Raw genomic sequence first — 13,236 nt, 5'->3', positions numbered from 1 at the left:
AGTTCTTAGCTATGAAATAATAGGAAATATCAAATTAGAAATAGTGTAAGGGGATTTCCCCGGTGGTGCAGTGGTTAAGACTCCATGCTCCCAATGCAGGGGGCCTGGGTTTGATCCCCGGTCAGGGAACTAGATCCCACATGCATGCCACAACTAAGGAGCCTGCGAGCCACAACTAAGACCCGGCACAACCAAATAAATAAATTAAAAAAAAAATAGTGTAAGGAGAAAGAACCGGTGGACCCCAAATGTGATGCAAGCTATCAGAAAATATATACATTGGTTGGATTCTTCTCTCACCATGATGTGTCAGCTTGGATTTTTCTCCCTCTTTCTTAACTCTATAGTTCTTCCAGGCTACTTTGTAGCAATCTGAGTCTAAAGCATCACCTTCCACTGGAACCCAAAGGTCTAGGAGGAGCTTCAAGCTGTGACAAGACTCCCAATGGATTCATCTGAGGTTAACCCAACCTGGACCCTGGAGTCTCCTCAAATGTCCATTGATGAAAATTCCCAGGCAATTCCAGTTGCCTCTCAACCTATGCCTGAAGTATTAATAAAGAACCTCTGTAACTTGACGCTCAACCCTAGTATCAAATTGTCATTCATTCTACCAGAATGTCTACCTCAACCAACTGGGCGGTTACTTGGTGAAAACATACCCTATAGGAGAGGGGTGAGGACTGTGTTAACTGATCAGAGAGATAAGATGGAGGGGCTGATCCAATCTATTAAAAAAATGCTATGGCAAAGGAGTTCCTTGGTCTGACTCTCAAAGAGAACCACGGCAGACTGACACTGAGACTCGATCAAGAGAGCAAAGATTTAGATGTAGCTGTCGTTTTTGCCGGTTTCGTAGAGATCCTTCTGAGGATAATTTTTTTTAATTAATTAATTAGTTAATTATTTATTTATTTTTGGCTGCATTGGCTCTTTGTTGATGTGAGTGGGCTTGCTCTAGTTGTGGCAAGCGGCGGCTACTCTTCGTTGCGGTGCACGGGCTTCTCATTGAGGTGGCTTCTCTTGTTGCGGAGCATGGGCGCTAGGCACGCAGGCTTCAGTAGTTGTGGCACGCGGGCTCAGTAGTTGTGGCTTGTGGGCTCTAGAGCCCAAGCTCAGTAGTTGTGGCACACGGGCTTAGCTGCTCCATGGCATGTGGGATCTTCCCGGACCAGGGCTCGAACCCGTGTCCCCTGCATTGGCAGGCGGGTTCTTAACCACTGTGCCACCAGGGAAGCCCTCTGAGGATAATTATGAGAATTATTACAACAATAAGTATTACAGTAATTATTATGACAGACACAGAGTTGAAGGAGCCATAAACCTTATTCTTGTACTATTTTTTCATGCTGGTAGTTTTAGGGTCATTATGAAGCAGCTTGGGAAAGACTGTGTACCAGTATTTTGATATCCTGTAAGTTCTGTGATGTCTTTTTTTCTTGCATCTCTTTTCTACCTTAATACAGTAACTTATAAGGAATCTATGTAGCTTGCATTTGAATGACTTGAATATACTTTAGTTCCACTTTGTGAAACAAATTAACTTGTGTGGAAGGAAAGTGAAGAAAACGTTGGGTGACTTGGCCGCAGCACTGTTAGAACAGCATGTTGAATTGTAACAAAAATTTTTGATGTGCTGTTTTGAAAGAAAAAAAAGAAAGAAAATATATACATATATACATTTCAAACACAACTGAGGAAGCGGGAAGTCAGTCCAAAGTTTTCCCTTCCAGAGCCAGGTTCTCCCTGCTCAGCTTCTACAGCCCTGGACGGAGACACTGTTTCCAAATCTGGTTACTAGACAAGTACTTCATATAAGTTAATAGTTGTTATAAAAATGCCATTCATTTCCAGATTACTTTTTCCATGGTGTCATAGCTGCAAGTGTAAAAGTGCATTAGTGCATGCTTCCAAGTTTTAAAAGAGAGAGAGTAGCAGTCACATTAAAATATTTTTCTAATGAAAATGAATAGGCTTTAAGCCAACTAGATGCCATAGAATTCCTGTTTCATCCTCTTCTATTAGATGGGTTAGAGCCATCTGGCTTCAACTAGACCTACCTCCTAAAGAAGCTAGAAGACAGACACATTTGAAGCTGATGCACCTTTGGTAAAAGAGCCTGTCCACGGACCATTATATCATCCAAAAAGTGAGGAAGGGTCAACTCTGCTGGGAGAGAGGACTGGCAGAGGACTGGGTGGCGAATTCAGAACCATGTGAGAAGAGGCGAAATAGACTAACCACCATGATTCCCACCTTGGGCCTAGAAGCTATCTGGAATCCAGTTTGGTTGGCAAAGGGATTCTTATTTATCTAATTCAAAATTTCTTTTCCTATCCATCTTTTCTTCTTTAAAGCCTCACCACTCTTTTAAGTTTTGTTTTCAAGAAAGTTTTTTGGAAATGGGAAGTGGGCACCTGAAAAGTAGTTTCTAGAATTGACATAATCGTTATCTTCTTTTGTCCATAAAATAACATTATCACTACCAGAGCCAGACATTTAAAGGCCAAGATGATTATGGTGCTTATTCCCTCATATATAATTCAAAATGACACTAACTTACATATATGCTGACATTAAAATCTCTCCTTTTCAGATTTTTATAACTGTAAAATTCTGGCTGAGTCGAGGCTCTTTAGGATAGGACGGCACGTGTCCTAGTTCTGCCGGTGGCCTAGGGATGTGGGAAATGCCACACCCGACAGGAAGGACTCAGTCCTCAGGACTCAGCTCTGATAAACCTCTCCTCACCTCTCTAGTCCCCAGTGAGGTCTCAATCGTCTCCCCACCGATTACTGCAACCATCCTAACTATTCAACCCATCGTCCACCCTTTAGCCAGACCACTTTAAAAAAGCAAACAAAAAAAGAACAAATCCTATCATTCTAGTGTTTTTAAAAGCCTCCACCAAAGAAGTTCAAACTTCTTTTGTTTGGCCCATAACTGCAGTGACAATATTTTCCTCACTGCAAATACAGACGTAAGATCTGGCAACTGTGAGAGTACTCACAGAGGCGGTAAGAAAGCTGAGATTTAAACTGGGGTGCTCTCAGAGAGTGGACAATGTCCCGGTGCTCTACATGAGCCTCTCTGCATCCTCGCAGAGGATGCCGCTAGCTCATTTCCAGACACCCTCCCGAAGCCACCACATGACATGCCCAGCCTCACCCATGGCTCAGCCTCTCGGCCTCTAGCCCTCCTTCATGCTGGCGTCCTGTGCCGAGGCCCCACCAACTCACCCTCCAAGAGACTACCCAAAAGTCTCCCAGCCCCTGGAACCTTCCCTCATCCAAACTGATCATTCCAGGTACTCCCAAGTGGCTGGCTAACACTACTCACTGGCACTGCTTCCTAAATCCTCACAGCCTGATGAGGCAGGCAGGCTGTAATAAGGGAAGATCAGGAAAGAAAACTCAATAGAAAGGTTGAATAACTGGTCCAAGGTCATACAGCTAATAAGTAGGGGAGCCAGGAGCTGAACTTAGGCAAACGGACTTCAGAGCCCATGACCTTCAACAACCGACCGCACCATCTCCACTACGTATCTCTACTGTAATATTTAGCACAGATTATAACAAACCTTTGGCTCTGCTTGAGGGCAGAGACCTTTTGCACTGATATTGCCTAGCACATCAGAGGTGCTCAGTAAATGTCAACTGAGGGCTTGATGAATTCAGAGGGTTTTACAGAATGGTAACGGGTTGTTGAGAGGTGCTGAGCTTATCATCAGTGAAAGCCCTGCCTAGCTAAACGATTTATTTTACCTAGATATAATTCTATGACTACATCTCTGAAAAACAGGTATTATATAAGCAATTGAAATGGACCAATAATCAACTTATACCAACATGTGCAATTTGGGAAAAAAGGGATAAAAATTGGAAACCTCTACATTCCAATAATTATATTATTTTTGTTAAAGTTAAAATTAAGGTTATTTAAACATCCACTGGACACTTCTAAATATGTGTAAGGATCAGACATTCTCCTACTTTGGTAGCCAGCCTCCAAGATAATCCCCAAATATCCCTGCCTCCTGGTCTTCATATCCTTGTGTATTCTCCTCCCACATGAGTGGAGTTAACTTGTAGAGCCAGTAGGATATTGTGGAAATGATGTGTGACTTCCAGACTAGGTCATAAAAGACTATGCAGCTTCCATGTTGCTCTCTTTGATCACTTATTCATGTTATACAGACATTCAAGCAGCCCTATGGAGAAATCCACGTGGTAAGGAACAGAGAGGCCTCCTGCCAATAGCCAGTTCAAATTTGCCAGGCTTGTGAGCAAACCACCTTAGGAGTGGATCTTCTAGCCCCAGTCAAGACTTCCTGTGGACTACTTACAATACGGGAGGAAATCTGGGCTGCAACCTTATGAAAGATCCTGAGCCAGAGCTGCCCACCTAGGACATTCCTGGATTTCTAATCCAGAGAAACTAGGTGAGATAAAAAATGTTTATTGTTTTAAGTCCCTAAGTTCAAGGCAACTTGTTTGCAGCTATAGATAACTAATATTTCTACTATCACCCACACAGCCTTTATTTAAATTAGTCTATAAGAATGCAAACAGAAGCTGTTGACGTAAATGAACACAATATCAGGTTATTGCAACTCCTATACACTGAGCACAAGCAAAACAGAATGACTAAGAACAGCTCAAGAGCAAAGTAAATTCCAGTTTCAAGAGGTGTTGCCTTCTTTTTTTTCATCAGTAAAGAATGCAGGCCCTTCATCTGCTTGTAGATGTCTCTTAATGGCTGCTGATTAATTGCTGGATATATTCTCTTCCTTCCTCCAAACTAGGCCCGCCAGGATGGGTAATCAATGGACAGTAGGGTCATTTTTATTACTGTAGAAACCAGAAAAGAGCTTACTGCTCTGGCTGTTCAAGTCTCACAGGTGATATAAGAAAAAGTCTAAAGGTTTGGATGAAGTTACTCTCTACTCTCCAAGATGCCAGAAAAGTTCAAAAAGCACACCTCTTTCTTATTGAAAAGAGAAAACCATCTAAATATTCAACTCTAAATAGCCAACTGTAAATAAAATGCGATAGCACATTTTCATAAGTATTCACAAAATAAATTAAAACCACAAATACAAAAATTGGAAAGAAGGGCAGGAACATTCAAAGTTTTTTTTTTCTTCTTCGATACGAAAACTCACAGACATCGTACAACTCTGAATATAATTCAGCTCTGCTAAGAGCAACATACGATGGTAATAAGAAAAGTATCTTGGGTTTTACATATTCCATATGTAATGTTAAAACCATAAAATGACTACAGAGACAATGAGGTAGATTTTCTGTGGAAATGAATCCATTATGATGCTATCAGCTAGATCAGTTTGTAAAGCAGAGGGCAATGGTAATAACAACAAAAAAATTCACTTTTAATAAACATTTACTAAGCCCTTACTACATTTAAAATACAGGAGCAATTATAAAGGTAAATAAGATATGTATTCCTTTCTATCAACTGTGCAATATTTGTGAGATGTAACTAATATCTAGATAATAATAATACCAAATAAATGTTTTGGAAGCACCAAAGAGACTTGAAAAAGAAAGCCTATAGTAGAGTTCATATCCTGGTGGATATTCAGGAAGCCTTTGTGAAATAAGTCATTATACTTGTATTATGTTGTAAATTTTCTGAGCTTTTTCATACTAATGTGTTAGAAGTCCCCAGATGACAAAGCTGAGACTCAGAAAGATTAGATGACTTGATTTGAACACAGTCCCTGCCCTTTAAGAAGTAATAATAGGCACACAGTAAATAAGTGCCTGGCCACACACTGTACAATCCAGCCACTATTCACAACCCTGTGAGGGTAAATCCTACAGTCCCCATTTGGCAGAAGAGGAAACTAAGATTTCAGAAAGATTTGGTTCCTTTCCAGGTTCACCTGATTTGAATTCAGGTGCACAAGATTTCAAAGATCCTGCTTTTTTCCTACCAGACTCCCATCCCAGGTTAGCTCACATAACCCAGGCAGGTCCTAATAGTAAGTGTTCTCACTCTATTGCCGCTTCCCTTCTGGCCTAAGAAACTGATCCATAAACCATAGGGATTCAAATGCATCCTTGTTACTTTAGTCTTCTGGTTTGTTATTAAATGTCATACAGGAACTCAGAAGAATAACAAAGGAGAAGGATACCGACAAGCAAAGGACATGATCAATTGTCTTTTAAACAGCTGAGCAATCATTTTTCTTTAGGCCAATTTGAGAAATGCATTTTATAAACTTTACCAATGCATTTTACAAATGCATTTTATAAACTTTACCAAGACAAGCTATCCAGTGATTACTTTCCCCTGGATAACACGTTCATATCCCACACACCAGAGAGTTGTTTTCAGAGGATGAACTACAGGGTTTGGATAAAGTATTCACCAAATTATCTAGGTGTCTTTACTGAAGATCTTTTACTCCAACTGGAGTTGGCAAAAACCCAAACACACTGTTAAATGCATACAGATTAAAGACAAACATAACCACACTAACAGAAGCTGTGTTTCCCTATAGAACACTTATCAGACAAATGTGATACTGGGACATATTAAAGAAAGGAACAGTATGATCCTTGGTGTGGTCCAGTGATTAGGACAGAACACATGGCTGGGCCAAAGTTTTAAGAGAAAACATCAAACTGATAGAAATGTTATGAAGGAAAAAGACCTGAAGAATGGAAAAGGAAGCAGAAGCAGGCTCATTCTGCAAAGGAGACATTATAAAGCTGTCTTTACTGCTGCTCAGAAAGTACAAGGCTCTGCAAAGGCACAGTGAGTTTGCAGAAGAATTTAGGCGGAATCGCTACACCCCTCTGAAAAAGCTGCCTTCTGAGATTGGGAAAAACACAAAGAAGTTAATTGGCTTTTAATTTAAATGAAGTAAACTACAAAGGTTAAAAAAAAAAAAAAAAAAAAGCCCCCGATAAGGTAGTGAACAGCCCTTCAGCACATACAATTTCTCTAAACAAACTGAAAGGATTCTTCGGAGGTTTCCACGCTGTTCTGTGTTATTTGTTAGACCCACTCCCCTACTGCACCATGGAATTATGTCTCGTTTCTTCTTTATAGTCCCAGCACCTAGCACCAAATCTGGCACACTCAATAAACGAGGATGAAGGGAAGGCCAGGAGGAGGGTCTAGAGAAAGCAGGAATTTGACATGCTATTTCCTGAGGTGGCAATGCAGGCAGCTGGCTGACAAATTTCTCCCTTCCTTTTCTCCCTACAAGGAAGGACTGGATCGGGGTGGGGGTAGGTGGGAGGGGGGTTATTTTTTAAATGAAAGAAAACAATTGTTAATTAGCAAACAAACTTGTGGCTTTTTATTTTTGTATTAACACAAATGAAATCTCAAATGTTGATTTCAGCCACCACTCCCCAATCACCCTGGAAATTTTTCTAAATACTACAGATTGCTCTAGCTAACCTCTTCTTAGCTTATCAGATTTGATTATCCAGCTTTATTGCTATCAATTAACCATCTGTTCAATACTGTCACCAAACAACAAGAAAAATCCCAAGACTGCTTTTAAAGACCTGACAGTTCTGACTGGAAGGTTCTCTGCATGGACGTTTTAAACTTTCTCCCATTTTTTTTCCTAATGGTCTCAAAAGAACTCATTTTAAAAAGACCCTAACATAAAGAAGAGTGAGTTCAAATATGAGGGATTTCTTTTTTAAATAACACGAATTAGTTTCAAGTGACAATGATTTTCATTCTCCATTTAAAATGAGAGTTGGTAGAAAATTTTTAGCATATGTTTAAAAGGCAAAAAATAGAGAGCAAGGAATATTCTACTATTAAAATTGAAAATTACTATAGTATGTTGGCATGTTCAAGCATGCTTTAAATAATTATCTAATTTCCTAAATTGCACTATTTCATGATTATGTTAATCTTGAATAAATGTCCTCATTTCGGTGAAAAGAAAAGCATAAGCAACAAAGCTACCTTAAGCTGAAGAAAAGAGTATCTTTATGTTTAAACACTACTTATGCCAGGCACTTGTGCAGATCACACTTTACCTATTTCTGAAACCTTATCATTTCCTGCCTTAGTGTTTTAGGGAAGGGACGTCCTTAGATCATTTCTGGAATTACAGTCTCCCACAGTTTTTGGTCCATTTCTGGTGTACTCTCTCCCCTTGCTGAAAGCATATGGTATTGACTGCAATGCTGTGTTAATAATGTCCTCTTTGGCTCCAGGCTCATCAAAAGAAAGCTGAGAGGTAAGACTGCACAGATCACATGACATATCGTTGATTCGGTTCATACCATGTTCCCCTTCGTACCAGCTCACTGCCTAGTGATGGACCCCCAGGTACAGGAAATATGGCAGAAACACACAAGGGTCACAAGGGGGGAAATGGCAATAAAGAAGGGAAAACTATTAAAGCCAACGGAAGTGGCAGCAAGTAACAAAGAACTTCATCAGGATTGTGAGAAGCCAATGACCACAGGATACGATAGGTCAGGCACGAGGGAAACTCACGGAAGAAGCCAATGGATGTCTAATCTCCGCACAATTTAGAAAGAAACTGGGTTAAGAGGAGCGGGCAGCAGAGGTACTCACAGAAGAGGCAAGTTGCCCTGGCGTGACTCGGAAGCCGGCACAGTCTGCACCTCATAGGCCCCAAAGGGCATGTGGAACCCAGGAGTCTCAATGGTCCAGCTGACCCAAGAAACATGAGGTCATCCACACAGTGGACCATGGCTCCACAGAGAAAACTGGCCTCGCCCTCTACACGTTCTGGAGGTAGCACAGACCACGTCCTAATCCCAGCTCTGCTGAAGTGACTTTGGAACAGTCATAACCTCCTTGAGCCTCAGTTTCTCATCTGCAGAGCAAGCTCTTAGGACTAAGTGCAGCTGTGTGTCTTTTAATTGGCAACATCTCAATGGCCCTGGAAGATGCAGGATCCTGGAGGAGGATGACCTGACGTATGTAAATCATCAAGGCTACTCCTACCTTCTCCGTGCGGGGAGAACCCAACTTGGGATGCTGGGGAAACCAGACTGGATGTAGCTACCTCACCCCCTTCAGACTGAGGGCAGGCTCTGCTACAGGGCCACAGAGACCAGGAGAACTGCTTGCCATAAGCCAGAGTCAGGAAAACATTTCTCTAAACACGTCAGTTTGTAGCCTTTTCTATGTGCCAGGCCACTGTTCTTTATGCATATTAATTCATTTACTTCTCAGAACAATCCCTCGTTTTCTGATGAGGCAAGAGACTTGAGGTAGTCAGATAACTTATGTCCCCCAGCCAGCAAACAGCAGAGTGTCTGTACATGTGCCCAGCCCTGCTACTGCAGTCTGTGCTCCTAACCTCCCCCAAACACTGCCTCTAGCCAGGACTCGGCGAGCTGGCTCTCCTGACAGGAAGGCCTTCTCTCCCCCAAATACCGAGTTCAGCCATCCTTTCCTAAGTTCCACATCAGTAAGATGGGGTAAGACCACTTTCTTCCCAATGGAACAGAATATTTTTATGTGAAAATGACTAACAAACGTATGAAAAGATGCTCGACAGCATATGTCATCAGGGAAATGCAAATTAATACGATGGGATCCACTACACACCTATTAGAATGGCCCAAATCCAGAACACTGACAACACCAGATGCTGGTAAGACTGTGGAACAGCAGGAACTCATTCATTGCTGGTGGAATGCAAGATGACACAGTCACTTTGGAAGCCAGTTTGGTGGTTTCTTACAAAACTAGACATACTCTTACCATACAATCCAGCAACTGCTCTCCTTGGTATTTACCCAAAGGTGTTAAAAACTTATGTCCACACAAAACCTGCACATGGATATTTGCAGCAGCTTCATTCATAACTGCCAACACTTGAAAGCAACCACGATGTCCTCCAATAGATGAATGGATAAATAAACTATATCCAGACAATGGAATACTATTCAGCACTAAAAAGAAATGAGCTAATGAGCCATGAAAAGACACAGAAGAAACATAAATGCCTATTACTAAGTGAAAGAGCCAATCTGAAAAGGCTATATACACTATATAATTCCAAGTATATGACGTTGAAGAAAAGGCAAAACTATGGAGACAGTAAAAAGATTAGGGATTGCCAGGGGTTAGGAGAGAGGGAGGGGTGAACAGGCAGAGCACAGAGGACTTTTAGGGCAGTGAAAATACTTGGTGAGGCTATAATGGTGGATACCTATCATTATTTGTATGTCATTTGGATATGTCTGTCCAAACAGACAGAATGTACAATACCAAAAGTGAACTGCAATGTAAACTATGGGCTTTGGGTGATAAAGATGTGTTATTGTAGGTTAATCAGTTAACAAATGTACCACTCTGGTGAGGAATGTTGATAATGGGGAGGCTATGCGTGTGAGGGGGGCAGCGGGTAAATGGGAAATCTTAACTCCCCCTTAGTTTTACTGCAAACCTAAAACTGCTCTAAAAAAATTGTCTTAAATGCCCAACAACAGCTAGCACATTGCAGACACTCAGTAATTGCTAATTTACTCCTTTACTTCAAGTAATCATTACCTAGACAAAGGCCACAATCTGCCCAGCCCTCCATGCTTTTATCTAGCTAAGGCCCTGGTCAAACTGATTCCCTGCACAGCCAAAGAGCAAACCCTGGACTGAGCCTGCCTCTCCCCAAAAGGCACCAAACTAAATTACCCGTGTGTGTGTGTCCCTGCGATGGACACAACCTGAGTCTAGAGCTGCCCTCAGGAGCTATGGACAGCAGAGGGCTTGCCTGACCCAGCAATGAAAGATCCCGTTTCTGAGCTGTTATTTGGTATATTACACCATGCCACAGGGTCTACAATTACAGCATTTGACAGAAAAACACAAAACCTTTAGCAAACTACAGAACAACTGTGGGACTTTTTTTTGGAACGCCTTTCTGCACAGTGCAGCAAAAGCACATTACCCTGAGAGTTTACAGACCAGAGTTCACTTCCCACTTCTACTAGCCAACAGACTGGGGGAGAACAAAACTCCCCACACTCAGAATCCACGTGATCTGCATCTGAAAAATGAAAGGCTCAAGACCACGTTTATACCACTACCCTGGATGTTTTCCTCTGGACATATTCCAGTTTGCTAATGTTCATAAAATTTGGCCCCCAAAACTAAAGATGCCTTTCCAAAAATGGCCTGATCAGCACAAAAGATTTATTACCTGCGTTGATCCCTCCTTGGCTTTTTTTAAAATTAAATTATTTTCATTGAATGTTAAACAGGTACAAAATATAAGAATTACAAAGGAACACTCGTGTATCCACAAGCAATTTTACAAAGAAAAACTAAATTACTAACACCTCTGAAGCTCCTTTTGATTCTTCCTTATCCACTCCCTCATCCTCCACTAACAGTTAATAACTCTCCTAAATTCTGCGTGTACACTTGCCTTTTAAAAAACAGCCTAATCACATGTTTGTGTATCCCTAAACAATATACTATTTAGTTTGCTCAAATCTCTGAACCTCATATAAATGGAATCAGACTATATACGATCTTTTTTGCAACCTGCTTTTTCCACTCAACATTATGTTGATGTCTGAATCAGTGATCCATTCATTTTCAAAGCTGGGAAAAGGGCTGACATGCACAGGTGTGGGCTGAGGCTGGGTGTTTCCGGGCAGCATCCACTCTGACGGGGTGGTGCCCATGCTGTATTGGTTGTTCATCATTTTCAGTATCACCCCAGTCCTACAGTACTCCACTGTATAAACCACACCATAGGGAATTCCCCGGCAGTCCAGTGGTTAGGACTCTGCACTTTCACTGCTGAGGACCTGGGTTCAGTCCCTGGTTGGGAAACTAAGATCCCCACAAGCCGCGCAACGAGGTCAAAAACAAAAAAACACCACACCATAGTTATGTTTTATACAATCGATGTTTTGTTTTCTTCCAGATTTTTTTGTGGTGGGCCACATAAAGTGCTATGAACAGTGGTGGCCAAATGCTAGGTTGTAGAGTATCCATATTTTCAACTTGATTAAAATCAGTTATCTTCAAGACTTTGGTCACGACCATGTGGTTCATAAAATTTCCTAGATTAAATCCAACTTTTTTTTTTAATGAAAAAGAGTAAATTAGAAAGAAAAAATAGCACAGAACACTACCCTTAGGAGGATATGATCAGTTTCTCAAAACGCTGGCTTAAATTACACACATGTGTCATATGTGTACACATGTCAGTAAATGAATTCCTTACTATAGGTCACAGTCGAAAAGCTAAGAACCGTCTTACAGTTGACTAATTCTCTCTTTGCCTATGTCAAAATTTACCATTAAGCTTGTTTGCTGATTTTTAAATTCCAATTATATATTTAATTTCTCAAAGCTCTATTTAGTTTTTTCAGGCCTCCTTTGTCATTTTTATATTCACTTGCTATTACTCACATTTATTAACCTCATTTCTTTTTTTTTTTTTTTTTTTGTGGTACGTGGGCCTCTCACTGTTGTGGCCTCTCCCGTTGCGGAGCACAGGCTCCGGACGCGCAGGCTCAGCGGCCATGGCTCACGGGCCCAGCCGCTCCGCGGCACGTGGGATCTTCCCGGACCGGGACACGAACCCGCGTCCCCTGCAACGGCAGGTGGACTCTTAACCACTGCGCCACCAGGAAAGCCCTAACCTTCTCATTTCTTTGAAACGAAGTCATTTTACATTCTCTGTCTGACAACTATATCTGAGATCACTACGTGTCTAATTCTGTTCCTACTATTTTGGCTCGTTCTATTCATGATACTTTGCTCTACTTGTCTGTTTTATAATTTTTGACTCTGAGTTAAATTTTCTTGTAGTGATATATTTTGAACTCTTTGAGGCCTGGGTTAAAGCAAGATTCCTCCAGAAAGAATGTGCACCTGCTTCTGCCTTGAGGTACTATGCTGGAACCACTTTACAACTATATGTATTTGCCCCTTTTTTGGCCTACCCAGGTAGGTCTGAATTAGGACTGTAAACCTGCATGAATGTTGGTTATTGGTTATGAAATATCAGATAGGCAGTTTTCCTTAGAATCGCTGGGGGCTGGGAGGACATGAGGGGAAAAGTAGTATTTCTAGTTTTAACACTACACTATGAAAGTGGCCTTTAGGTGGTCCCACATTTATGTGGAGACATCTTCTATTAAACTTTTTTCCCTAGCATGGACTCTGGGCTTTGTCTCCTGTCTCCAAAGCAATAGGAGACCAAGGAAATCAAAACACACATTTGCTGAATTC

At 41.3% G+C, this 13,236-nt stretch overlaps 1 protein-coding gene and 1 pseudogene across 3 annotated transcripts in view; one reads left to right on the top strand and one right to left on the bottom strand.

Moving 5' to 3' along the window:
• LOC149747967 (uncharacterized) overlaps nucleotides 1-13,236 on the bottom strand; it is a 111,236-nt gene that overhangs the window by 71,281 nt on the left and 26,719 nt on the right. The gene's annotated exons all lie outside the window — the stretch shown is intronic.
• LOC111176856 (developmental pluripotency-associated protein 3 pseudogene) lies at nucleotides 18-1,221 on the top strand (annotated as a pseudogene).

This window comes from Delphinapterus leucas, chromosome 11 (assembly GCF_059928025.1).
Source record: "Delphinapterus leucas isolate spDelLeu-1000000601 "Yukka" chromosome 11, BTC_Dleu_Yukka2, whole genome shotgun sequence".
NCBI lineage: Eukaryota > Metazoa > Chordata > Mammalia > Artiodactyla > Monodontidae > Delphinapterus > Delphinapterus leucas.
The sequence above is the reverse complement of the archived record's forward strand: the minus strand, read 5'-3'. Positions and strand labels throughout refer to the sequence as shown.